This window comes from Vespula vulgaris, chromosome 18 (assembly GCF_905475345.1).
Source record: "Vespula vulgaris chromosome 18, iyVesVulg1.1, whole genome shotgun sequence".
Taxonomy (NCBI): domain Eukaryota; kingdom Metazoa; phylum Arthropoda; class Insecta; order Hymenoptera; family Vespidae; genus Vespula; species Vespula vulgaris.
Genome location: NC_066603.1, coordinates 2,251,656 through 2,279,471, shown reverse-complemented (window position 1 = coordinate 2,279,471; position 27,816 = coordinate 2,251,656). Strand labels below are relative to the sequence as shown.

At 30.3% G+C, this 27,816-nt stretch overlaps 1 protein-coding gene and 1 long non-coding RNA gene across 2 annotated transcripts in view; one reads left to right on the top strand and one right to left on the bottom strand.

Annotated features, from left to right (window-relative positions):
• The window catches only part of LOC127070395 (brain tumor protein), a 169,789-nt gene extending 145,528 nt beyond the window's left edge, over window positions 1–24,261 (bottom strand). Inside the window, exon 1 of the mRNA XM_051008294.1 lies at window positions 24,054–24,261. The gene's annotated coding sequence lies outside the window, so the exon portion shown is untranslated. The remainder of the gene's footprint in view (window positions 1–24,053) is intronic.
• Window positions 24,262–26,524: 2,263 nt separating this feature from the next.
• Window positions 26,525–27,586, top strand: LOC127070412 (uncharacterized). Its single transcript, XR_007784499.1, has 3 exons — window positions 26,525–26,790; window positions 26,922–27,368; window positions 27,497–27,586. It is a non-coding gene; the product is annotated as an uncharacterized LOC127070412 (long non-coding RNA).
• Window positions 27,587–27,816: the final 230 nt, after the last annotated feature.

Here is a 27,816-nt window from a genome sequence, read left to right as displayed (position 1 = left end):
ATTATTATTATTATTAAGCATTTTTATCTACCTAACCAAAAAGAGAAATTATTACAATTTTTCTTACTCTTTCTTTCTCTTCTATCCTTCTCTTATCTATACGAAAAATGTATACATAACCTATCAATAAATTTATTTTCATATAATCGACTGTAATTATTGACGAATTTATTTTTCATATCCCTACATATATATGGTATATATTGTACGTATATAATATATAACATACATAAATACATATATATATACACACATACACACGCACAGAACATTATTGTTAGTTACTATGAAACGTGCGAAGAAAAAGGTGCGAGATGATAATACGTATGCATGTATGTATGTATTAGCACGTTCATCTATAATATACGGTTCTTATGGACCGTAGAAAATCTGAGAGCGAGATGACTTCATTCGATTCAATTACCGGTCTGTAAGTACGAGAGAGAAAGACAGACAGATAGACAGACACAGACAGACAGAAAAAGAGAGAAAGAGAGAGAGATAGTAAGAGAGAAAAAGGAAGTTCGATAAAACGAAGGGAGGAAGAATTCATTTGCTTTTTTCTCTATCTCTCTTTCTCTTTGTCATTGTATCCGTCTCTTTTTGTCTTACAAAGAGGATCGAAAGTGATACGAAAATGATCGACGAACGATTAATTTAATTGCTCGCTGTCTCTCTCTCTCTCTTTTTCTCTTTCGCTGCTATATATATATATATAGCACACATATAACGTAACATACACAGATATATATATATATATATATATATATATATATATATATAACTATCTCTCTTATGACGTGTAGAAAGCAATCTGATGATGGTAGTGGATTCGCAATGCAATTTTATTCGAAGCTTCGTAGTTACGAATACCAAGGCGATAATTCGATCCGGTAGACCAATCGAGAAATTCGATTGTGTCTGGCTTCAAGGACGTTTCATTGAGATTGCGTTAGCGAGACGATTTAACGCTTGATCGGCTGGACCACCGTCTACTTTTGCTTCTCTTCGTCTCTTTCTCTCTCTCTCTCTCTCTCTTAGTAAAGCTTTCTACTACTTGATACGAGATTGAAGGAGACAGAAAGAGAGAGAGAGAGAGAGAGAGAGAGAGAGACAGATGAAGAGATAGAGAAACAGAGAGAGAGAGAGAGAAAATGAGAGAATTCGTTACTTGGCAAGCATTAAAACGATATTATCGTTTCAATATTTCTTTCATCACCACGAATTTTTGTTTTAAGAACGTGCTAAATGTCCTTTAGGAATTTTACCTGGTTCATCTGTGTTCGTATGTATGTATGTATGTATGTGTGTGTATATAAATATATATATATATAATTTATGTATTTATGTGCGCGATCAGGAATACGTAAAGCCTAATGATTTTTTAACGATGCGGATATAAATTCGTCGTGACGTTTTTTTTTCGTGTTTTTTTCTTTCTTTCTTTTTGTTTTTTTATATATATATATATATATATAAATGACCAAAACTCGATCGGTCGAAATTTCCTTTTTTTAAATTCGTCAGCAGTTTTTTGTGCTCTTCTTTTTTCATTTCCTTTTCATTTATTTTTAATTTTTTTCTCGTCTCGCTTTGCTTTTTCCGATGTTAAAATTCTTTTCATTGTTCTTTTTCAATCAATGGATCGTGATCCATGAATACGCACCGAGAGATAACAGTACTTGGAGATTATTAGTTTTTAATATTAATTCTAAAATAGATATGTTGTTAATTAAAAGGATGCATCGTTAAAAATATCGATAAAATGTTATTAATCTTTACAAGTTCGGAAAATTCGATACGAACTTTTCTTTTGAAAAATATATTCAAATTCTCTCTCTTTCTCTTTAGCGAAAAAAGAAATAAAGAAAGAGAGAAAGAAAGAAAGAAAGGAAGATAGAAAGAAATACAAAAAGAATAAAAAAAGTCACTCGATGGATGCATTCTCGTCGAGTTATATCTATCGTCAAATTTAATGGCCAACACAATGTACCTCCTCTCCTTTCCCTCTACTCTAACTATTACTCTCCCTTCACCCTTTCACCCTTCATTTTCCTCTTTCTCTCGTTTGCTAACAAGTAACAACTGAATCCAAACTCGTAAATAAACTTTCTCGCAATGTAATAAACAATAATTGTCATGCATCGCGTTTATTTTTTCATTTTTATTTCTCCTATTTATTCCATCCTATTCTCTTATTTATAAAAAAAAAAAAAAAAAAAAAAAAAAAAAATTACAACGACAACGTCAGGCATTCTATCAACGATATTACAAATTAAAATATAATAGTTAGAGTTATAATATATATGTGTGTGTGTGCGTGTTTACACGTGTACACGAAAAGTTTCTAAATTGGGTCAAAAGTTATTAGATGGTTTTAAAAATCGATTAGTCCCTTTTTCGAGATATTTCTGGCTAAGTCAGGGAGAGGGTAGGATGTATAGGACGATCTGAAATTGAGCACTAAAAAAAGAAAAAAAAATTATCGTAAAAATTTTCGACAAAATGCAATTGATTTTTATGATCACTTAAAAACGTTTGACCCTGATAAGTACGTGTATGCGTGTGTGTGTGTACATCATTTTTTTTTTTTTTTACATCGTTGTAACTACAGCCTGCCAGCTGTTACTTTATGCGGCTACTTAACCCGACCCATTTCGAGTATAAGCAATTAATTTTTCAAGAAGACACTTAGTTAATACTACCACATCTTTTCTCTCTCTCTCTCTCTTTCTCTCTCCTTCGATAGTTCATCGAAAGATAATCATCCATTTGAAAGATCATCGATTATGTATTTTCATGAAAGATACCTATAAGCCAATTAATAAAATAATTCATTATACGATGATAAATACGATGTTTCCAATTATGTAATTAAATTTATACAATTTCGATCTATTCTCTCTCGATCTCTTTCTTTCCGGTTACAAATATCAAATTATTGTAAATAAACAGATTAAAAAAGAAGAGAACAGGAATATATGATTTAATTCATTATTTATAATTGTTAATATTTCGTAATATGAATATGAATCATATAGTGAGTAGAAATAAAGAAAAGAAAAGGAAATAAAAAAAAAATAATAACAAACAAGCAAACAAAAAATAAAAGAAAGAAAAAAATGAAAAAATTAATAAAAAAAAAAAAAAAAAAAAAAAAAGTAACAGAGAATACGACAAAGACGATTACCGTCATATAAAATTATAAGAAAGATAATCCAATAAAATAAATAATAATAAATAAATAAGAAAGTACAAAGTAAAAAAATATATATGTATATATATACATATAAAAAAAAATTTATAAAATAACAAAACCTCGTCAAATGCAAATTAATAGGATCGATGCATTACGATCGATATCGAACATATATTCGTATATAGATATTCGTAGAAACATTTAAACACACACACACACACACACACAGTGCATAAATACTAATAACGTATATACTGATCGAGAGAGAACATAACAAACGGGTTTCCCTTTCGCGCGTGCTCGCGCGTTCGGCGAGAGTAAGAGTAATCTTGCAACTTTCATTTATTCTCGTACGGCCTCGTGATGTCATAAATATAACTTCGTATCGTAATCCGTCCTGGCTGGCAACCGTATTCTCATGGTGAAAGGTTTCGATCGAGAAAAGAGGTTAATATCGCGAGAAACGAGTACTTATGTACTACTCGCAGTATATACGAGTTCTAAACTTTCAATTAAAATATCTCGCACTAACTCTCTATCTCTCGTTCTCTCTTTTTAACTCAATTATGTTATTATAGGAAAGAAGAGTTAACTGGTATTATTTATATATAACAAGTCAGAGAAACAGAGAAAGAGAGAGAAAGAAAGAGAGAATCGTGAAAGTTTCGATCGAACGAATTACATAAGAATTTTCATCATCGAGTGAATTCAAGAAGAGAAATCACTCATGTGTATATTACATGTGTGTGTGTGTGTGTGAAGTACGTACGTGTATACACGTTTTCTTTTCTTTTTCTTTTTTATTGTTCGCTAATTTTCTCAACTTCCACGTTTTCCTTTCTCTTACTTCCTAGAAAGAGAAATTTAGATCTGGATTAGATCATCGAATTCAAATTTCCCACCCCCTTTTCTTACGTTCTCCGTTAATGTTTAGATATTAAGCACTGAGAAACCGAGTCTAATGTTGTACCAAGCGTAACTCCAAAGTCGATTTATTTACTTTGCTTTCGAGAATATTTTTTTTGAATTTTTATTAAAAGAAACGAAAGAAAAATAATGGAGAGTCCAGTTCAACGTAATTTTAGTTTTTAGTTTTTCTTTTCCTTTCTTTTCTTTTTTTTTTTTTTTTTATTTTCTTTCCGAAAGAAAGTTCGCTCGAGAAATTGTGTCCGATTGATTCAAAAAGGAAAAGAGAAGAAACAAAAAAGAAAAAAAGAGAAAAAGAATATATATCAAGCTACAGGAACTTCAATTTCAAGTTGTAGGCATCGTTGTATATATTATGTTGAGTCGTTAAAAGGATCAAGTTTGTAACTCGACAAACGTGTTGAAGAACCACCAGGAATTACGTTGATCGAGTTAATCCGCTTTTGCGAAGGGTAACACTCTGTCTGTCTCTCTCTCTCTTTCTTTCTCCTTCTCTTTCTCAACTTTGTGACTCCGTCTGTAAAACTTTAATTAGCGAACGATAATTGCGAGGAGAAGATTCGAAGGTTCTCCCTAAGAAGAGGACCTCTTTTTTTTTCTTTCTTTCTTTTTTTTTTTTCTTTTTCTTCAATAATAAGCAGAAAACTTTCAAAATGAACTTCCGTGTTAGTCTTCCGTTTGAAAAGTATTTTGCAGGACGTAGAAAGAGAAATAATTAGACAGATAGATAGATGGACAGATAGATAAATACGATAACACTCGAGTATCGATTTCTTCAATTTTCGATTCGATTTTCTTCAATTCGATATTTCGGTACGATCGAGAAAAACAATTCTTTTCTATTTTTTTATTTTTTTTTTTTTTTTTATGAAGAAAATTTTTCCTGTCCCATTAATTATTTCCCCGTTCGATCAATCACAAATCCGAATCAATCGGAAATTCGTAATTTGCAAATTATTAGTCAAATATTGTTTACAATAAGATTTCGCCATGTTTATCTTACGACTTTTCGTTCCCATTAAAAATCGATCGATCGGATTAAGTGCGTAAGGAATATATACTTTCTCTTGGTATGTTTAAGATTAGGTTCTTTTTTCTTTTTTCCTTCTTCTTTTTCCTTTCTTTCTTTCTTCTTTGAGAGAGACATTTGAGATTAGATATCTTTTGTATATACACCCTCAGCTCATAGACCGCAAGTAGTAAAACTTTCACCTTGAAACGCGAACGCTAAAAGTTCTAGATTTAACTTACGTATCGAGTTCGTCGTCGCATAATCTTTTCTTTCTTTTTTTTTTTTTTCTCTTTTTAAATGGAATTTTTGCGATGTTAAACGTTGAGATAAATAATAATAATAATTAAAAAAAAAAAAAAAAGAGAGAAAAAAGAAAGGAAAGAAGTCTTCGTCCAGATTTATTTATATTCGTCAAAATGGAACGAACGAACGATCAATCTTTTAGTTACGACTTGTTAGTTAATAATCTTTTTTATTACAGTATTGTCAGAAGGAAGTTAATAATGAGAGTGTTGGAATAATTTAGATTTCTTATTCGAGACGACATTAGATAATTTTTTCTTAAAAAAAAAAAAAAATGCGAGTCGATGGATCAAGTTTCTAATTGATAATTTTTTTTTAATCGAATTTATGGAATCGTTGAGCGAGAATGATAGAGGACCTTTCGTTTAGATATTTTCTTTTTCTTTTCTTTAGAGATTGCAAAAAAGAAACGAGTTGTTAATCGATCGAGTTCCTAGCTAATAATTATTTTTTATGGAATTATTAGAACCGAGGAGATTTAATTTAGTTACTCGAGAGGACATTAGATATTTCCTTTTTTCTTTCTTTCTTTCTTTTTCTTTAGAGATTACAAAAAAGAAACGAGTTGTTGATCGATCGAGTTGCTAGTTAATAATTATTTTTTATCGAAGTGTTAGAACGAAGAGGATTTAATCTAGTTACTCGAGATGACATTGGATATTCTCTCTCTCTCTTTTTTTTAAAGATCATATACGCAAAAGACGATCTCTCTAATTTCGTCTAACAATCTAATTTCGCGTAATAATTATTTTCTATTTTTCATCGTATAAATTCCACGTATGAACGAAAGGAATTAAATTATCTCGAATTTCGTGGATTAAGAGGAGAACGAAGGAAGGGTGGGAGGGAGGGAGGGGGTAAGGTGGTAATGATTGGTTAGCAGAGAAGGGGAAGTGAGATATAATCGAGGTAACAATCTTTCAAACAAACTTTCGCGAAATGTTTCGACGCGAGTTTGATTGCGTAAAGAAGACGTGAACGTTCTTCCTCGAACGATATCGGTTTGAAATCGTTCGAAAACGATTCTCGTGACGATGCGAAAGGATTTCACTCTCGGAAAGTAAGAAAAAAAGAAAAAAAAGAAGAAGACGGAGAAGATTATTATCCTGCATTCACCTACTTGCTACTTTCCTTTACGTCATCCCATTTTTTTCATCGCTTTCTTTTTTTTTCCTTATTATTTATTTATTTATTTATTTATTTTTTTTATCTAAATTCCAAATTATACTAAACATTTTTTACGTTGAAAAACTCGCATACGAGGTCGATATCTCAATGATTTGACAGTGACTAATTTTCTCGATAAAGAAGAACAAATAAATAAATAAATAAATAAATGAGTAAGTAAATAAATGGTACGGTTATACTGCGAGAAAATAATTTTTTTCTTTTTTTTTTTTTTTAAATCATACCATAAAAAGAAAATAAGTATTATACAGCCATATATTTGAATTATCCTCATCCATAAAAAAAAAAAGAAAAAAAAAATATCATAATAAATTTCAGTGATTTTTAATATCCTAAAAAAGAGAAAGAGAGAGAGAGTAAAACGTTAATAATATTAATTACTAGCGAGCACCTAAAGAACTATTCTAAAACTTAATACACATGCGATCAATGGATCTCAATCTGTTTCAAAAAAGAAAACAAAAGGTACAAGAAACAAAAGCGTTCGTTTCGAGCGTTTCTTTTTCTGTTTCTGCGTTGATTCTTTCATCTACTTTTTTTTTCTCTCTTTAAAACGGGAAGTCGTATATTCATTCGTAACGTCAAATTTCCGAAGGCCGGAAACACCGCAAAGTGAAACTCGTCGTTCCGTTCTCGTAAAATAACGAGAGGGGGGCCATCCCTACTGTTGAAGATAAAAAAAAAAAAGAACAAGAAGAAGAACAAAGAAAGAAAGAAAGAACAAAAAACAGAAAATAAAGTAAAAAAAAATAATAATAATAAAGAAACAACGAGAGTAGAACAAACACTCGAAACATTTTCTTTCTTCCTTTTACTTTTTTTTTTCGAACGAAAAGAAAAGCCTCCAGAAAGAAGAGCATCCTTCTTCTTCTTCTTCTTCTTCTTCTTCTTCTTGTCTATTTTTTTTCTCACACACTTTGAGAAACGAGCCGAGGATCCCTGTTCGACGTTCTGTTGAGCGAAAGCTGGAAGAATCCGAAGTAGGCGAGGAGCAACCGGTGGTTTGTAAACGAGCAACTCACGACGACTACACTCTTTCCTTTTTTAATCCTTCTTCTCCTTCTTCTTCTTCTTCTTCTTCTCCTCCTTCTCCTTCTTCTTCTTCTTCTTCTCTCTTTTTCGTTCTCTTTCTCTCTGTACATTTGTTCATGTGTAAGTGTGTTTTGTACGCGCGCCACATATACCCTTCTGTCAAAGGAATTCATCTTGCCAATGTTTGATTGCACTGGAGAACATCGAGAAAAGCATTCTCGATCGATCAACGTCTTATTCCTCGACGATATTATCTATCTCACCGAGTTGATTATCGCAAAAAGGGAAGGAAGCTTAAAAGAAGGCAAAATAAATTCGTCGTTAATAAAAAAGATTTTTTTTTCCCGTTTGTTTCATTTTTCTTTTACTTTTTCTTCTTATCCTTCTTATTCTTTTTTTTTTTTTTTAGATCTGCAAATCGATGGATTCCTTTTCTTGTGGTTCCTTTTTTTTTTCTTTTCTTTCGATAATTTTTATTGAACGATGTTTATGGAGAAAGAAAATATCTAGTGCGAATTTGTAGAAAAGAGAAAGGAAAGGGAGAAGGAAAAGAGAGAGAAAAATAGAATATAGAAATAAATTTGGAAAAAAAATGAATGGGAATGTAATATACATATATATATATATATATATATATATATATATATATATATATATATGTATATATTGAAATACAGAAATATTGAGAAATAATAATATAATTAATAATAAAATATAGATTATTAGAAAATCTGAAATACGATTCTCTCTCTTTATATAAATTTATTCAAGAGATCATTATCAAATAATCTCACGAACGAAACGTTAAACGTAAAAGTTATTCCAATTTTCAACAATCTTAAATCAATAAACCCTGATCTGAGAAAATAAATCAAAGACAATTTCCTTCCAATTCTCGTCAAACAATATCACTAAGAGACTTGATAGAAAAGAAAAGAAACGGTTCCATTCGAATGGATCGGACGCAACAAATTGACTATATCGAATAAACTAACGAAAAAATCTTATTTTATGTTCGAATTTAACTTAACTATGTTCGAATCTCTCGTCGTAAGTACGTACGTAATATTACATACATATGTACATACATATATACGTACGTACATAGACACACACATACATCTGTCTTGGCCAAGTTAAATTGCTTATGAAAAAAGTCTCTCACATATTCTACGCAATCACAGAAATTTTTCCTTTCAACGAGAAGAAGAGGGAAAAGTAGATGAAAAAGAAAAAGAAGGGGAAGAAGAGGAAGAAGAAGAAGAAGAAGAAGAAGATCGAACAGGTTTTCTAAAACTTTTTCTTCTACTTCAACAGGAAAAGCTTTTGCTGATACTACAAACGTCGTTATCGATTGCACGAAAGAAAACTTTAAAGGAGATATCGAGTTATTTGTAAATATTGTTGAATTCGAAACGTTCATATCTATTAATGAATGAAACATTTGTTGTTTGTTGACTCTTATCAATCAATCTCTCTCTCTCTCTCTCTCTCTTTTACTAATACTAATAACGTGGGAGGTCAAAAGTTTATAGGTGATCATAAAAATCAAATTACTTTTCCTTCGAGACTTTATGGACTTAATTTTTTCTCTCTCCTTTTTTTTAATAAAACAATAACCTTAGGAATTTTCGAGCCAATCTGGTAACTTTTAGCTTACGTAAGATTTTCTTTTTCTTTTTTAAAGCAAGTGGGAGGTGGTATAGAAGTGAGAGAGAGCGTAGGTATCCCATTCGATTCGTATTCTTCCTTGTTATTACATAAAACAGATCGGACATATTTTTTAGCAATAGAATGAATTCGTACGAGAGACGATCTGTGGGTCCAATTAGTTCGAAGCTCGTTTAATTCAAAATGCATTGAGCGTTGAGATAGGCCAGGCTATGGGATGTAGATATCTCTGGCAATCCTCTTTAATAATTCACGACGCTCGATTGGAAAGCCCGCCAAGCGTTTCTGGTTCTATTCACCTATTTGAATAACTCGAGTAGCAGTAGCAGTAGCACTAGCATCGCTACTGCTACTTACTACTACTACCATTACTATTATTATGTATGTATGTATTACTACTACTACTACTACTACTACTACTATTATGTATTACGATATATACTTATTGGTATGCATCTACTATTATCAAGAAACATAAAAAGAAAGAAAGTTTCATCTTCTTCGAACTTTTTATAATATCTCTTCTCTAGACGAACATTATACATTATTTATGACACACCCGTTGTATACACTTACAGGAACCGAAAACAACCATGAATTAACCTTTCACCGGATTCTTTTACTTTTGTTTTCCTTTTCTCTTTTTCCTTTTCTTTTCTTTCCTTTGCTTTCATTCCGATTTTTCACGAAAGTTTTTTTTTATTCTTAAGTTGCATCTCGTCAAATGCACTTTCTGGTTTCACGTAGAAAGAGAGAGAGAGAGAGAGAGAGAGAGAGAGAGAGAGAGAGAATGAGTTAGCTGTAAAATTTGCCCGAGATCCATTAATAATTATTTCCTTCGATTTAGAGATTATTAGTATCTACTTTTAAAAGAAGAAAAAAAAAAAAGGAGAGAGAAATTATTTTAAAAAGAAAAACATTTGAGTCGCTCCGTTAAACATCAATGTTATTTAAAATAATCGATATAGAAAAGAAAATAGTTACTCATTTGGTACGCTCGAATTAAAATAAATCTTTCTTTTCATTAGCACAAAATCGTCGCACGTTGCGACAAAAAGCAAATATCGACGTAGTGCAATATGCTCTAAGGAATTCTTAACAAACAATCAAAATAAAAAAAGAAGAGAACAATAAATAAATAAATAAATAAATAAATAAATAATTTAGATAAAGCCGTAAGCGATCGCGATCCTCGAAAAAGAGAATTCACGGTAGTTCGTTTCAAAGTAAATGAAAAATTCGAAAAATTGAAGGATTTTCATGAAAGAATTTTGGTACGCGTAAGCGTTCATCCTTACTCGTAGATTAAACGAGTGGCAACGTGATGTACGAGAGAAGGAACAACCATATATGGGACCCAACAATAATATGAAGTTAAGCCCCATAATATCGTCTCAGAGTCCGGAGGTCTGCGTTCCTCGACCAAAAAAGATAGAGACAGAGAGACAAAGAGACAAAGAGACAGAAACACAGAGAGAAAGAGAGAGATAGCAAGGAGAGTACCCAACAAAGAGAAAGAAAAAGATAGAAAGAGAGGTCTCGACTTCGTGGAAATCTTGAACGACCAAGCTAAAGGGATCCTTCCAGTAAACCTTCCTCCTTCTCTTCTTCTTCTTCTTCTTCTTCTTCTTCTTCCAGCTCCTCATATTCTTCCTCTTTCCATTCTGACCTCTTCGTCCTCTCTTCGTCTTTCTCTTCTTTCTCTTTCCAATCCTCCGATAGTCTTCGTTCTCGACCATCCTCGTTCCTACTTCTTCCGGAGCAGTTCAGAACAAGACACGATCTCTCTCCCTCTCTGTCTGTCTGTCTGTCTCTCTCTCTCTCTCTCTCTCTCTCTACTTACAAGACGCTATAACACAACTGCATCTTCAACTGCAGCGCGGTTAACTACAGCGCACCGTAATGGAAAACTCATCGAGTTGCGCATTGCAAACGAATAACACCGATTCAGATCGTAATAAATCTACAATCCAGTGATTTTAATCACGGATACAACTCTATTTTATATCAATATTTTTAATGAATATATGTATACATAAATATATCGTACGTATGGATATACAGAAAAAGAGAATCGTCTTATTTGAAAAGAAATTATATGCCAGCGATTTTTCCAATTTTTCCCAATGGTTTGTCCCTTTGTTGGTATTGTTATAGGTCAGTAACCATGTTGAGACCCTTGGAACTGCTTGGTCCAACTTAGAAATTCCTTAGATACCTACCTTAGAGAAGACAGAAGATCATTGTGATCCTCTTAAAAGAAAGAGAGAAAGAGAAAGAAAGAAAGAGAAAGAGAAAGACAGAGAACAGAAGGTACGTCCTCTTGGCATTCCTCTTCTTCGTACCTTTCTTTTCTTGGCTTCGACGATAACTAGAAAGAGAGAGAGAGAGAGAGATAAAGAGAAAGAAAGAGAAAGAGAGAGAAAGATGAAGAGGGTACGAGAGAAAAGGACGAGGAAGGAAGAGAAACAGGCAAGCTAAGGCACGGAGCAGGTAAACCAGTTCCTTCGAGTTTACAACGCGGAACCCTTAGACTTTGGTTTTTCAAAAAGAGAGAGAGAGAGAGAAAGAGAGAGATCGAGTACCCTTCGACAGGGATTCCCATGCTGATCTAACAGATCTCTGACGGTCCTCGTTCTATACCTAACGGTCTTCTATTGTCAAGATGGGACTCTGAACCTTCTTTCTCTTTCTTCTTCTTCTTCTTCTTCTTCTTCTTGTTCTTGTGCTTCTTGTTCTTCTTATTCTTATTCTTATTCCTCACAGAGATATCTAAAGGTAGGTCTTGTATATGGAATATACGTACGGGTATTTCTCATTCTTCATCCCTACTTCTTTTAACACGTTAACAGGACTATACCAATATGGCGAACGAGAGAATATCTCGATCTCACGATCGAGCACGATCGATCACTCCCCTCACTCCTTCTCCCCTACTCCAAGTAAAAACGATTTGTTCTTACATCAGGATTACTCATTCTTTCCTCTTCCAATCGAATTAATGGGGTTCTCTTTGTGGTAACCTAGGATAATAGCATAGGATGGATTGCTATTGGGTGGGCTTAGTATAGGAGAGACGAAAGTATTAAGCTATTCTTTCATATATATGTACAATATATAATATAGGCTAATTTTACATCATAATAGATTGTATAGATAACCGATACTATAGTTTTATCGTCACATTGTATATTTCGTGATTTGCTGTTAACTCGATTGTAATATCGATATAAGTGTGATATTTCTTTTTTTATTTATTTACTTTTCTTTTTAAAGAAGTTTCGACAGAAAAGCTAACGAACGTGATCTATGATTACAAGAGGGGTATCGTCGTCTTATAAAAAAAAAAAAAGTAAAAAATAAAAATAAAAAAATAAAATAAAATACAAATAAAAAAGAAAAAAAAAAGAAAGAGAAACACGGACTATGGGATTGGATGAGGGAAAAACTGACGAGAGAGGAAAAAAAATATTCGTTTGAGAATATGTGGGTGGCTTCAAACCATCACGATGGTTTGGATGTTCTCTTCTTTTTACTTTGGTTCAAGCTCCTATTACCGTAGAAATCCGAAACCCTAAACTTACGATATTGGAGCCGACCTCTTGTTGTCAATCGAGAAGAGAGAGAGAGAGAGAGAGAGAGAGAGAGAGAGAGAGAGAAAGAGAGAGAGAGAGAGAGAAAGGGTGAGGTGGAGGCTATGACACCTTACTATATGCGTGATCGAACGCATCTAACAGCTGACGTCGTTAATAAAATATATGTCTATTCTCATTCGATTACGTTGATTCGTTTATATTCGATATCGTTCGTTGAATTAAACTTTTCTGATTGATCTATAAAATCTTGAATATTCATGTTTTCTTTATCTGTATTAATAAAAGAAAAAAAAATTACGTATATGCGCATATGTGTATGTAGTTTTCGAGATCAGCTGATATCTGTCAAAAAAGTTAAGATTCTAAAAAAATTCATATTTTTATAACTTTCGAAAGAAAATTTGAAATATATGCACTCGTGATAGATCACAGATATTTTTTTCTTATAAGAAAAAAGGAATATATCATTTTCGAGAACAGCTGATATCCGTCAAAAGTTTAAATCCCTGCGATTCTTAAAAAGTTCATATTTTTATAATTCCCGAGAAAAATTCGAAATATTTACACTTATGATGGATCATCATAGATCGTGATTTTAATCTTTTTTCTTCTAAAAAAAAAAAAAAAAAAGGAATATATATATATATAATTTTCGAGAAGGGCTGATACCCATCAAAAAAAGCTCCGAATTCTTTCGATCCTTTACGAAATAACTTTTATTCGCATGAAAATTCCTTCCATAAAAGTATTTATGGCCCTTCTCTCCTTCTCTCTCCCTCTCTCTCTTTCTCGAATTATCAAGATATTAATCTTGATCCTTATTCCTTAATGAAACTCGAAATAACATGTAATATAATTTGTCATGAAAATTTTGACGTATCTATTGTTTGCAATCGTGGATTCCTTTTAAACCTAGAACCAAGCTAATCCAGCGGCCATGTTTACGACGCCGTTCCGCTCTCTAAAATGCTGCTAATGGTAATTACAACGCATTAAAATTGGATTATGGGGACTTAAGCTCTACGGTATAATGGTATCCATTCGCAACGGCTCTTAATACGCGATCGCTCGCCAAACCATCGTACGTAATTCAAGTTACTCGATAGCGGACGCTTATGATCATACAAATTCTGATAATCGATATATTATTATCGATTTTATCTTTCCTTTCTCATTATTTCAAATAACAACAACAACAACAACAACAACAACAACAACAACAACAACAACAACAACGAAACTTTATCATTTCTAATATGTTTGAAACTAAGAATAATATTTTTCAATCGTTGCATAAATTGATTATTAATTATTACTTAAAAAAAAAAAGAAAAAAATACTACTAAAATTGCGATATATAAACAAACGTAAGATTTTATAATTAACATAAAAAAATAAAATATACATATATATAGATTGCAAATAAATCATTAAATCTTTAAATCGTTGCATATAAGTAATTAAATTGATTATAAATTATTATTATTAATATTAATAATAATAATAATAATAATAATAATAATAATAATAATAATAATAATAATAATAATAATAATAATAAAGAAAAGGTATTAAGTAAACGTAACATTTTAAGATTATTGCATAAACGATTAACCGAGTTAATTATCCATCATTAATTATTAATCAAATAAATAAAGATAAGTAGATGATAAGTGTGAGACGAGTAATGAGATATGTTAAAGAAACATTGATAGGAAAGTGTAAATAATGTTTACGTATTTAATCGACATACGATATATATATATATATATATATATATATACACACACATATATATACATATATCATTTTCAATTAACTTAATCGTTCGAAAATTCACAAGCACATATAAATTGGAATTTTGAAAGATATTTCAAATTTACCCATGAAGAATCCAAGAGCTATGATTTTATTAAACAAATACTTCTCTCTTTCGCTCTCTCTTTCCCTTTCTAACACACATACAAACACGTGCTCCCTCTCTTTTCGTATTTATCTACGTATGCATATATATATATATATATATATACGTATACATATATATACATACATTCAACTTCGAACATAATGTACTCGATCTACGAACGACCAGTCAGAAAATTGAATTCCAAAAGACCTTCCTACCCGTATGAATGTCGAGATCGAATTGTTTGCGTCTATCATGCTTCTCCATCCAGCGCTCGTTATTCGCCTCGAATTAAATGTGTCTGTGTGTATGTGTGTATGTGTGTGCTATATAAAAATATAAAAAAGAAAAATTAAAAAATAGGAAAGAAAGAAAAAGAAAAAAAATATAAAAGTGAGAAACTAGAGAGAGAGAGAGAGAGAGAGAGAGAGAGAGAGAGAGAGAGAGAGAGAGAGAGAGAGAGAGAGAGAGAGAGAGAGAGAGAGAATACAAATGAATTAATTTATACGCGTGTGTGTGTGTGTATATATGTGTGTACACTATGTAAATAAAATAGAGAATATATAAATGAAATTATCGTATTAAGAAAAATTATAAATAGATATCAAATAATAATGTTGATGATATAAATACATATATATTATCTATATCTATACGAAGTATAAGAATTAAATATTTGTTTATTGAATTGAATATAAATTGATTTGTATGTATATCGAATTTAATACGATATTAATTATATATGTGTACACTGAATTTTATATGAATTCTTTATATGTGTATTGAATTGTATATCGATTGTAAATGAATTGAATTGAATATATGTGTGTTGAACTGCATACGAATTAAATATATAAGTATTGAACTGCATATGAATTAAATATTATATATATATATATATATATGTACGTATTGAGAAGTTAAAAATAAAAAATATATCTATACATATTTATATATTATTAATATATTAAAAATATACAAATCAGAGTCTTCGATAAATTATTTATAAAAAAGCAACCCACACAAATGCATACATATGCAATTCGATTTCATCGAAAAAAATCAGAATGATTTTTTTTTTAAGTGTTAATATATACATACATACATAAATAAAAAGAAATATATATACATATATATATTAAATAACGTTAGCACATACACATATTTCAATATTCTCGAAATTTACGTACGTATATATTAAATATACATACTTACACGTATATATACATAAATACAGAGAAAGAGAGAGAGAGAGATACATACGACGAATGCAAGCATATGAGTGAAGAGTTTCGAAGGTAGCACCAAACATTCTTCTTCTCACGAACACAAACGAACCACGCATCATGGTTGGACAGAGTTGTTGCATATGGTGATGTCCTTGTCCGTAAAATGCATCTCATGTTTATATGCATTTACCGATGTGCAAGCACACATATACATACACGCGTACACACACTTATATATATATATATATATATATATATATACTGACATATATGTACATGTGTGAAACTATTGATACAACGTCATATACACATATACACACACGTATACACACACATATCCTTTAAGAGAAACACGTTCTGGATGTTTATTTATCCAATTGGATGATTCTAACCACGAGCATTAAAGTCGTGCAACCAAACGAGGGAACGTATCGACGATTTATTACGTGTCGGAAGAGACGATCGATATATATCGAAACACGATTCGTCGTTTTACTTACCACCTGCATACATTCCTTCAAGAGATTCAAAAAGGATATCTCTGGTTAGATCGTTTATTTAAATACAATTGTCTATTTCGATGAAAAAAAAAGTTTGATAAAAAATCAAAACCACTGATTAAATATGAAAATTTATTCGCAAATAAGTAAATGTTCTTTTTTTGTTTTCGAGCTGAAACATTTACTGATAATCACGTTAAAAAATTCGTCTTTATTTTTATACGAAGTAAAATTTGTAAATGAATGATCGTTCGACAAGTTTTTTATTAAATCAAATCGATCGAATATATTTATTAAACGACAACGTTTAAATTTGTTCCGTTCGCGAGATTCAATTATTTTCGTATCAACGATTATTTATTTTGTAATCGTTTAAAAGATTACATTGATAAATTAACATTTGTCTTATCTTATTTATACTTCATTTACACATTCCTTCGTCGTATATATAATTTTTATTATATCAAATTTTATTTATTCTCGTCGTTGTAACAACGATTATTAAAAGAAATTGTGACATACCCGAGAGGTGTAATAATCGTTGACTCATTAATGGGTTCATTTCTCACGAAATTGTTTGTACCCATGGGATTGCGAATATAACGCCATATCGTGGATATGTAGCAAATACGTGAAGGGATAGAGAACGACCGACTTGTCATGGGACGAGGAAATGTCGAAATCAAGGTGGCGTTGGATTCGAATATTCCATAGAGGGTACATAACAAGAGGGTGCATGTAGACATCTTCGTCTATTTACGTATGTGTGAATATATATATATATGTGTGTGTGCATGTATATGTATTTAGAAAGGGAATGAATTATCATCGGTAATTTATGCAACGGAGAAATTTCCGCAATGCGGTTTCAACGTCCTACGAAGTTGCATCGTCGATGCATCACATGTCATTCTCTCTATATCTCTCTCTTTTTATATATATATATAAGTGTGTGTGGGTGTATCTCTCTATCTCTCTTTTGAGTATCTAAGATCTATACATCTTTTTCGTATAGATTATAATTAAATATTAATTGATATAAAAAATGTTGAATGTATATTTATAAGTTTCTCATTGACTCGTCCGTTGTGATTATACAATCATCTAATATCGATTATATTATTTTCAATAATTTCTTGAAAATTAATAGATTTGATTTAATTGATTTGATTGAAATATTCGAGTAGAATCTAATTGATATAATTGTTTCATAATTGATTAATATAATGAAAGATTTATAATAAAAAAAAAATTGATTGATTTTCTATTAATTCGTATGTTAATCTCTCAAGCTCAACTATGTTTCTTTCAATTGTAATCTTTTTCCCTTTAAAAAAAAAAAAAAAAAAAAAAAAGTTCGTATTGCACCAATATTTGAAAATCTTTTTTATCCAGTTGTGTTTGTAATAAAAAAAAAAAAAAGGAAAAAAAAATTGCACTTGCAATTTTACAATCTGTCATAATGCAAATAATTGATTTTTACAATCATTTAAAAACTTTTGGCACACCCTGTAGTTTTGATTATAGAATATTTTGCGATTGTAGTAAATTAATTTCCGCTGTTGTCGTTGCATTTGCAGTTGTAGTTGCAGTTGCAGTTGCCAGGATCCTACAAGTGGTTGACCCTGGCCGCGACAGAGCGACTAAATGCACACGGCCAGAAGTGAATCGAATGAGAGAAAAAGAGGAAAAGAGTAAGAGTAAAAGAAAAAAAGAGAAAGAGAGAGAGAGAGAGAAAGAGAGAAAGAGAGAAAGAGATAGAGTAAGAAGAAAGAGAAACGAGACTAAGTGTTCCATCGAGTGTCTCTTCGGAATTTCTTTCAGAGAATTATGGAAAGTAATTTCCTGCGATTATCGAAGATTTCAACGGCTTGTATAATCAATAAATAAAAAAAAAATAGAAAAAGAATAACAAAAAATTAGAAATTGAATTTGTATTTATAGCATTATTATAATAAACAAGTATTTATAACATTATTATAATAAAAGAGATTTATAATAAAATATTTTGATGGACATTATCTGTAAATATATCTATGAAAATAATTGATATATGTATTATATATACATATGTAATTCCTTTTTTGTTAATCACAGAAGCGTAAAAATTCAATTATTTTATATTAACATTATATAGATACATTAGATCTAGTCTTGATAAATATTTCTTATAGTATTCACTTATAGTAATAATTACTTTTCTATATTTTCAATAACTATTTTCTAGTACGTAAGATATATATTTGTAGATATATTTGAAAAATATATCAAAGTTTCATATCGTCGATTGGTATCGTCAAAATATCTATAATTGTTAGATGTTAATTAAATAGAAAAAAAACTATAAAATCTAATCACCAATATATATATATATATATATATATTTATTTATTTATTTATTTATTTATGCATGATAAAAAGAGAAAAAAAGTGAAAATATATTTTTTTTTTAATATTCGTAAAAAGTTGACCCCTTTGGTAATAAACGTTCATCTTTGAAATAAAATCTTATTTCGTCAAAAAATGTCGGTCAAGTATTACCCTTGGATTTATTACTGGCGTAAAACCATTATAAAACCATGAGTGATCGACAGCCTTAACATTACGACGCATTCCAGGTTCGTGCCTTCGAATTTCGAACGTTCATGACGGACGAAGGATGAATTCTTTGGTTTATCGATCCCTTCAAATATATTGTCCTAACGGCAAAGGCCGCAAAACGATTAATTACTAAATCGTATGAATTATTCATTGGCTTTCATCTTAATATTAAATTCCAATGGTATTGTTAATCTTAAACTCATTTTTCATTAGATCGATTATATATTATTTCAAAATGTTTTTTTCTCTAATTGATTATTTTATTAATAATGACGTATAATATTAATCTCGAATTTTGTTTCATATAAGTATGCATATGTGATTTAAATAAATCGAAAAATAAAAAAAAAGAAAAAGAAAGAAAAAGATTCAATTTAATCTCGTACTATCTGTCTAAATTTAATAAAATGAACCAAGTAAAAAAGAAAAAGAAAGAAAGAAAGAAAGAAAGAAAGTAAAAGAAAACACAAAATTCTTTTCTCTCTTATTAATAATACTCATAAAAATGCAATTACTTTATATTGCACTCAAGTATAAAATATTTTCCAGTTCTTGAAGAATTCAAGGAATTAGAAAAATACAGCACGCTACATACATACATTCTCTCTCTCTCTCTCTCTCTCTTTCTCTATGGGTACATATGTGGGTGTCGATTCTTCTTTTCCCTCAACAAAAATTATAACGCTTTATATCATACTACAATACATAAAAAAATTTTAACAAATTGAAAATTATGACGTATATAATCCTCCATAAAAAAAAAAAAAAGAAAACGAAAAGAAATAAAAACAAAAAAAAAAGAAAGAAACAAAGAGAAAACGAAACGTACTAGTCAGATTACTTAAAAAAATCATTAACTAAATACATACGTACACATATACGTATGTACATACACATATCTATATATATATATAAAAAATAGAAATTTCCAAGATATAAAGATACTAATTCGTAATGGAAAACGTCACCGTGGGAAACGAGCGAATTCTCTAAGAGTTCGACGAGTTTATACGAAAGTATATATACATACGTACACACGTACATACATTTATAGATACATATACATAATTATGTATGCGTGTATTATACATATATATATATATACGTACTGAGAGATCTTCTCGTTGCAGCATAAATATAGACGTGTAAACAACGCGGACTTTGTGCAACCGTGCTCTCGTCTTGCGGTTATGAGAAAAGAACATCATCCAAGAGTCTACGATTAAGCTCTCTCTCTCTCTATCTCTCTCTTCTTCTCTCTTTCTCTCTATCTATCTATCTTTCTTTCTCTTTTATTCATTCCTTCCTAGCATCGCGACGATTTACATTCCGATCGTGCCATGCCACGATCGTGGCAACTGCTCGTAAACTTCTCCATAAGTCTTGCTAGTATGTATGTACATAATCGCTACGAGAGTCTGCTATATCACTCTAATCAATTTGAAATATATATATATATATATATATATATATATATGTGTGTATGTATATATAAAGAAATATAAACGAAAAAAAAGATCCAAAAAGTTCTATCATACTCGATTAATTATTAATTAATTACGAAATGAAACGTAACGATCGATAATATAAAAGTAAAGTATTATATATCTGATCTACGAGTACGTAGATCTGAATCAGTATTCATTCTATATGTATACGATAAACGATATTGTTAATAATAAGTGAAATTATTGATCGTATAGATGTGTTAATAAAATCTATTTCAACGTAGAGATAGTAATTATCGTGCAATATATTCGTTCGGAATAATTATATTAATTCATTTGATTTTATAAATATTTTTCTTTGCAAATAAAACGGAATGATCTACGATCTAAGAGGAATGATCGATGTGTTATCTATGAAAGATAAATAACATATAATACGATATCAATAATGTAATTAAATAAATTTGTATTTTTCATCTACGCAATAATAAATTTCACAATTATCCTATTCGATAATTATTAATTTAATTCATTCGATAGACAATCGATTTTATCCTAAATAAAACTAGTAAAATACGTAGTATTTTATCCTAAATAAAGTAGTAAAAATGCACAATAATACACACAAGGATGTAATAATTTCTGTCTACTTTTTGTAAGAATTCTGACAACGCATACTTACATTTAAAAAAAAAATAATAAACTAAAATAAAATACAAAAATAAAAAATAAAAAATAGAAAAAGAAGATGAACTCAGCAATTCTCGATTAATCCTAACGATAGTCGATTAATTGAACATCCTAATCTCGAACGAAGGATCTATGAAGCTCTCCTCAGATCGAGGGTCGTAAGTACACGTATAGTAACATACATACTTTAACGACGAGTATAGATCTTTACTGATCTTTATCGGTTCGCACACGTGTTGTTAATGTTCGAGGTTAAATATATATATATATATATATATATAGATAACAAAAAACGAAAAAGAAGAATAGTAAGAGAGAAAAAAAGAGAGAGAAAGAGAGAGAGAGAGATTTAAGAGAGACAAAGAAGAGAAGGATCGGTACCACACATGGAAGAGAGAAACGCATTGAGTGCAACGTTAATGACATCATCGAGTTGCACGTGCACCATCTGCGGTACACCTGCACTTCCCTCTTATCGGTGCACACAACGTGTTTACATCGAATCGCGAACGTACAAGAAGAAGAAGAAGAAGAAGAAGAAGAAGAACAAGAAGAAGAACAAAAAGAAGAAGAGGAAGGACTTACATACATAGATTACATAGACGTTTTCCATCTGTGTCGTCTCCTCTTCTCTCAACACTTTTATAGTTGTCCTTTACGTTCAAACAGTGCTTCATACACTTGACTACTACCCGTTGTAAAGTTCTAATATCGTTCAACGTCATCGCAATTTGTTCAATTATTTTTCTCTACGTTCGTAATGATCTACAAGTTTAGATGGAATTAAATTCATGTGTTATAGATAATATTTTGTACGAATGGATGGATTTAGTAATGAATCTATATACGTAGATCTTTTTTAATGTATCTATATATAAATGTTGATTTTTGTGTAATCTACTTAATTGTATTTTATGTGTATATTTGTATTCTTAAATCGTACGTATATTTTATCGTATCTAGATTTCTCTCTCTTTTTTTTTTAATTATTGTATTCATATCTATGTACTTAAAGATTTTTCTAGAATTATTTATTGATTTGTATATTCGAATATATATGTATGTATGTATTTTGAAATGTATGTATATACTTTTTTTAATGTATGTCAAATGTTTTTTTCCAGCATATACTATATACACACACATACATAGATAATATATATTAAACGTATTACTTTAATTAAAAGATAAATCACGATGATAGATTCTCCTCTTTCTCTATTTTTCTCTCTTCTCAAAAGTATTATAAAGTTTCGTTCATGTAATGCTATCGTTTTATTCTCCAGAATGTTCTCCTTTTAATGAATTAAATTAATTTGTTAATTAGAGATTATACAATTTTTGCAATTTATATATATATATATATATATATATTCATATTTAAGTCTATAACGAAGATAATAAATATTTCGCAATTCATAAATAACATGCTCTCAACGCGATAATTGAAACTTTCAATAAGACCTTTCTCGTAGGTTATGCAAATGTTTCCTTTTATTTATCTTTATTTATGCATATACATATATATATATTTATTTATTTATGTATACCTATATTATCGTGACATCATTCGTGGAGATACAAAATACGAAAGCTTACGACCTTCTCCTTATTTGTTATTGCGAATTAAAAACGCTTTTGCAAGTATTTACGTAAATGAAAAATAGAAAAAGAGAAAAAGAGAAGGACAAAGAAAGAGAGAGAGAAAGAGAGAGAGAGAGAAATTTAAAAAGAAAGGAAAAAGAATTTGTAATAATGGAAATGTATCTCTCTCTCTCTCTCTCTCTCTCTCTCTCTCTCTCTCTCTCTCTCTCACTCTCTCTCTCACTCACTCTTTCACTCTGTTTCACTCTGTTTCTCTCTCTCTCTCTCTCTTGAAATTTTTCTCGGATTTTACGTATTATTATAAAAGTATAATCTTACGATAATATGAAAAATGACGAAAGATTATTAAAAGAGCGATATTAAACGTGATATATGGTAAATCAATAGTTCTTACATAATTTCGATATAATAAATTACTCTTCTTGGAGATCTTTTTAGGTTAGCTTCTTCTTTCGTTTCTTTTTTCAGATTGTAAAACTACGAGTTAAAATTATACGTACAATTGCGAGACGCCGATTACGCTCTTGGAAAAAGGAAAAAATGTTAATTGGTTCTTAATATTAATTTCGAGAATTTTTGGTCCACCTTGTACCTAATTTCGAGGAACTTTTCTTTCTCTCTCTTTCCGTCTAATACTATTTTCTTACCACTACATCATTTCGATCGAATCGAGAAACGCTACGCTTTATATAAAAATTGTTAGTCAAAGTTGAGATATAATACTATATCGAATTCTTTGAAAATTGCCTTTTCTTCGTGGTTCGAAAGTTATTCTTTCGTGCTTTGGTTATCCTCGATTTGGGTCAACAATAGTACGATATTCATAGGTTAGAAATTGCGTACGAATAAACTTTAAGCTTCAGTACGTATTATATATATATATATATATATACATACACGTACACAAGCATTAATATATATATAATATCTACGATATATGTATGTATGAATATATATACGAATGTACTTACATGATAAAATACGACTTCTCCGTACGTTTCTTCGTCTTCACAATTTTCCTTGCTTTTAACATCGTATATATAATATACAATACATAATACAAAAATATATATATATATACAGAACACTTAAATTATCACACTTGCACGTCGTTTAGATATATAAAAGATCAAAAAATTAACATACCCTCTTTACACGTCTTCGTAGTCCAGTTAGTAAGAACGTTCTGAAGTACATCACGGTAAACGTTCGTCAGGATTCGTCAATTTTCGGCAATATCCGAGAAGGACAAGGACATTCGTTAAGTCCTTCGTTACACTCGCGACGAATAATACACGTATCACGTAATTATATTTCTCACTTTTAGTTTTTCAAGTACACAAAAGGTCACATTCGCAATAACATTGTTTTACGTAGATCCGTACGTACACATGTATACGTATGTGTACGTGTTTTCATCCTTCGAGATGATCTCGTTCGCGTGGTCCGATCGCTACTGTTTTTCGTAAGCTACCTCTCCCCCAACGTTTCGAAGAAATGATATTTCCTGGAAAAGGGGGAGGAGACAAAAAACGATCTGAGCCGTTACTCTCGTCGAACATCTTCCCCCCATCTCTCAACCGTTTTTTCTCACATTACTTTCAACCAATTATTCTCACGATTTTATTTCCTTACACAAGGACATATTTACATGTGTTTCGTACGAAATAATTCAATCTTTCTAATATCGATCGATGAATCTATTTCTTTGTTATATTTATAACGATTATATATGTATATATATATATATATATATATATATCGTATTAACGATTTATTTTATACGTCGTATAGAAAATTAAGAAATATGTTATTGCGCATGCGCGAGCCGTGATCACACGATCGTATCTTCTCACACAGACACCATTTTGTATCGTCGGACGAAACACGGTTTGCACGGGTCCTCTTCGCTCTTCGTAATTACAGGTAATTAGATTATTATTATCTAACGTACAATATCGTCCCATATATCAATCGATAGCTGATCACGTCTTTTCTAACATGCGTTATTTTCGAGTCGAGACATACTCTCGTTTAAGAGATTTTCGATGAAAATAGAAATGATGTTCTGATCGAATTATTGTATCGTATCTTTCTTTTTCTCTTACAGAATTTTTCTACTCGAATTTTCGTTACACGAATTCTCATACTTTTTAATCATACTTTTAGTTGTAATCACAATATAATAATTAATTGAAATCGATCGAATTTTTTATCGTGTTTTATTTCCTGTACATATACGTACACACATATATACGCATACAAGATATCTTTCTTTCTTTTTCTTTCTCTCTTCTTTTCTCTTTCTCTTTTTCCGTTTCTTTTTTCTCTTTCTCTGTCTCTTTTTGTCTCTTTCTTTCTTCCTTTTTATTTCCGTTACAAAATTCACATAAATACGTATATATATATATATATGCTCGAATATAGCTCGCATTATATATGATCGCATATAGATAGATATATATATATGTATATATCACCAATTTTATTCTCTACATACATTATATGTACGTTAAAAATTTTCTTCTCTTTCTTTCTCTCTCTCTCTCTCTCTCTCTCTCTCTCTCTTTCCTTCTTTCTTTCTCTATTTCTTTCTCTCTTTCTTTTTTACTCTTCATATATATAGATACGTAATATACACGAAACATATGCATGGACAGTATATACGCATGAAAAATTTTATTCTTATGTAATGTCCTTAAGAATTCCAAGAATTAAAAAAGTACGTTACCTTATATATGTATATATATATATATATATATCAGTTTAATAACGGTAAGAAATCTATCTCTTTCTAAAACCGTTAAAAAATAGTGAAAAAGAAAAGGAGAGAGAAAGAAAGAAAGAAAGAAAGAAAGAAAGAAATGTATATCAGTTTAGTAACGGTAAGAAATGTATCTCTTTCTAAAACCGTTAAAAAAGAGTGAAAAAGAAAAGGAGAGAGAGAGAAAGAAAGAAAGAAAGAAAGAAAGAGAGAAAGAAAGAAAGAAAGAAAGAAATGTATATCAGTTTGGCAACGGTAAGAAATGTATCTCTTTCTAAAACCGTTAAACAGAAAAAAGAGTGAAAGAGAAAAGGAGAGAGAGAAAGAAAGAAAGAAAGAAAGAAAGAGAAAACAGATAGAGAAAGAGAAAGAGGAACAGATAGAGAGTGAGAGAGAGAGAGAGACAGAAAGAGGAAACAGATCGAGAGAAAGAAAGAGAAAAGAGATAGGTAATATCCGAAATATAAACAACCGTTGACTCATATTCATTTGTAATTCCAGGAAATTTGTTCCTCAGTCGAAGATGATATACACACAACTTGTTCAATCGTGTGTGTTTGTAAGGGACAAAGGAGAAGACGAAAAATTTCTTGAGCGACCGTTTATTCTTATATCTACTCTTGAGAGAGTAACATCCGATTTTCTACGGCGGGCGCGTAATATTATTTGATACGTATATATCATATAAAATATAATATAATTTGTATCATTAAAAAGTTCATTGTGCAAAGGATCAACGAGTAGCTAATACTATATAAATGGTTTTTCTTTTTTTAAAACGTTCTTACAATAATTGTAATTTCTTTTTCTTTTTTTTTTTTTTTTTTTTAATCGCGAACGATCGTACTAAAAATTTCGTTCATTTTTGTGCGTTAGATCTTTGTTAGAATCGTGCGCGAGTGATAAGTGAATCAAGTGTTGTTCGTACTAAAATAAGAATCGCGTGATAGAAGCAGTGTTTGTTCGCAATATTTCTTTATTTATTTTTATTTATTATTATTATTTTTTTTTTATTTAATAATTTCGATCATTCGTAATATATAAATTCGCGAAGTGTAGAGTCAGTGTTACGTTCCTGGGGTAGGATACTCATCGTGCGGAGTTCTACGAGAATTTTGAGTAAGTAAAATTCTTTTCTTTCTTTTTTTTTTTAATTTTCTGAATAATTGGAATGATTGTTTTATCCTTTATTATCATTATTATTATTATTAGCAATTATACCAATAGTAAAGTTTTTTTTTTATTTTCAGAAAATCACTACAAGTGCATGCGCGAAGTGATAAGTGAATCAAGTGTTGTTCGTATTAAAATAAAAATCGCGTGATAGAAGCAGTGTTTGTTCGCAATATTTCTTTATTTATTTTTATTTATTATTATTTTTTTTTAATTTAGTAATTTCGATCAGTGTAATATATAAATTCGCGAAGTGTAAAATCAGTGTTATGTTCCTGGTGCAGAATCGTGCGCGAAGTAAATGAATCGTGTGTTGTATCGTTCAAATAAAAAAATAATAGAAAAAAAAGATCGCGTAGTAGAAGCAGTGTTTGTTCGCAATATTTCTTTATATATTTCTTTATTTATTGATTTTTTAATTTAATAATTTCGATCAGTGTAACATATAAATTCGCGAAGTGTAAAATCAGTGTTACGTTCCTGGGGTAGGATACTCGTCGTGCAGAGTTCTACGAGATTTTTGAGTGAGATTCCTTTCTTTCTTTTTTCTTTTTTTAATTTTCTGAATAATTGGAACGATTATTTTCTCTTTAATTATTATTACTATTATTAAGAATTATAACAATAATAAAGTTTTTCTTTTTATTTCCAGAAAATCATTGCACAAGTGCGCGCGCGAAATAAACGAATCGTGTGTTGTATCGTTTAAATAAAAAAATAATAATACAAAAAAAAAAAAAAAAGAAAAAGAAAGGTCGCGAAATAGAAGCAGTGTTTGCTCGTTAATATCGTTCCGCGTTATCGCGAATTGAAATGAGTTTTAATTTAACTACCATTGTGTAATTTTAATCGACTGAGCGCAATGCAGTCAATAGTAGAGTCAGTGTTTTCTTCGTACAAAGTTTTCTTATTATTTTTTAACAATCTCGCACGTAGACTGAAGTTAATTATAATTAATAAATGATAGAGAGA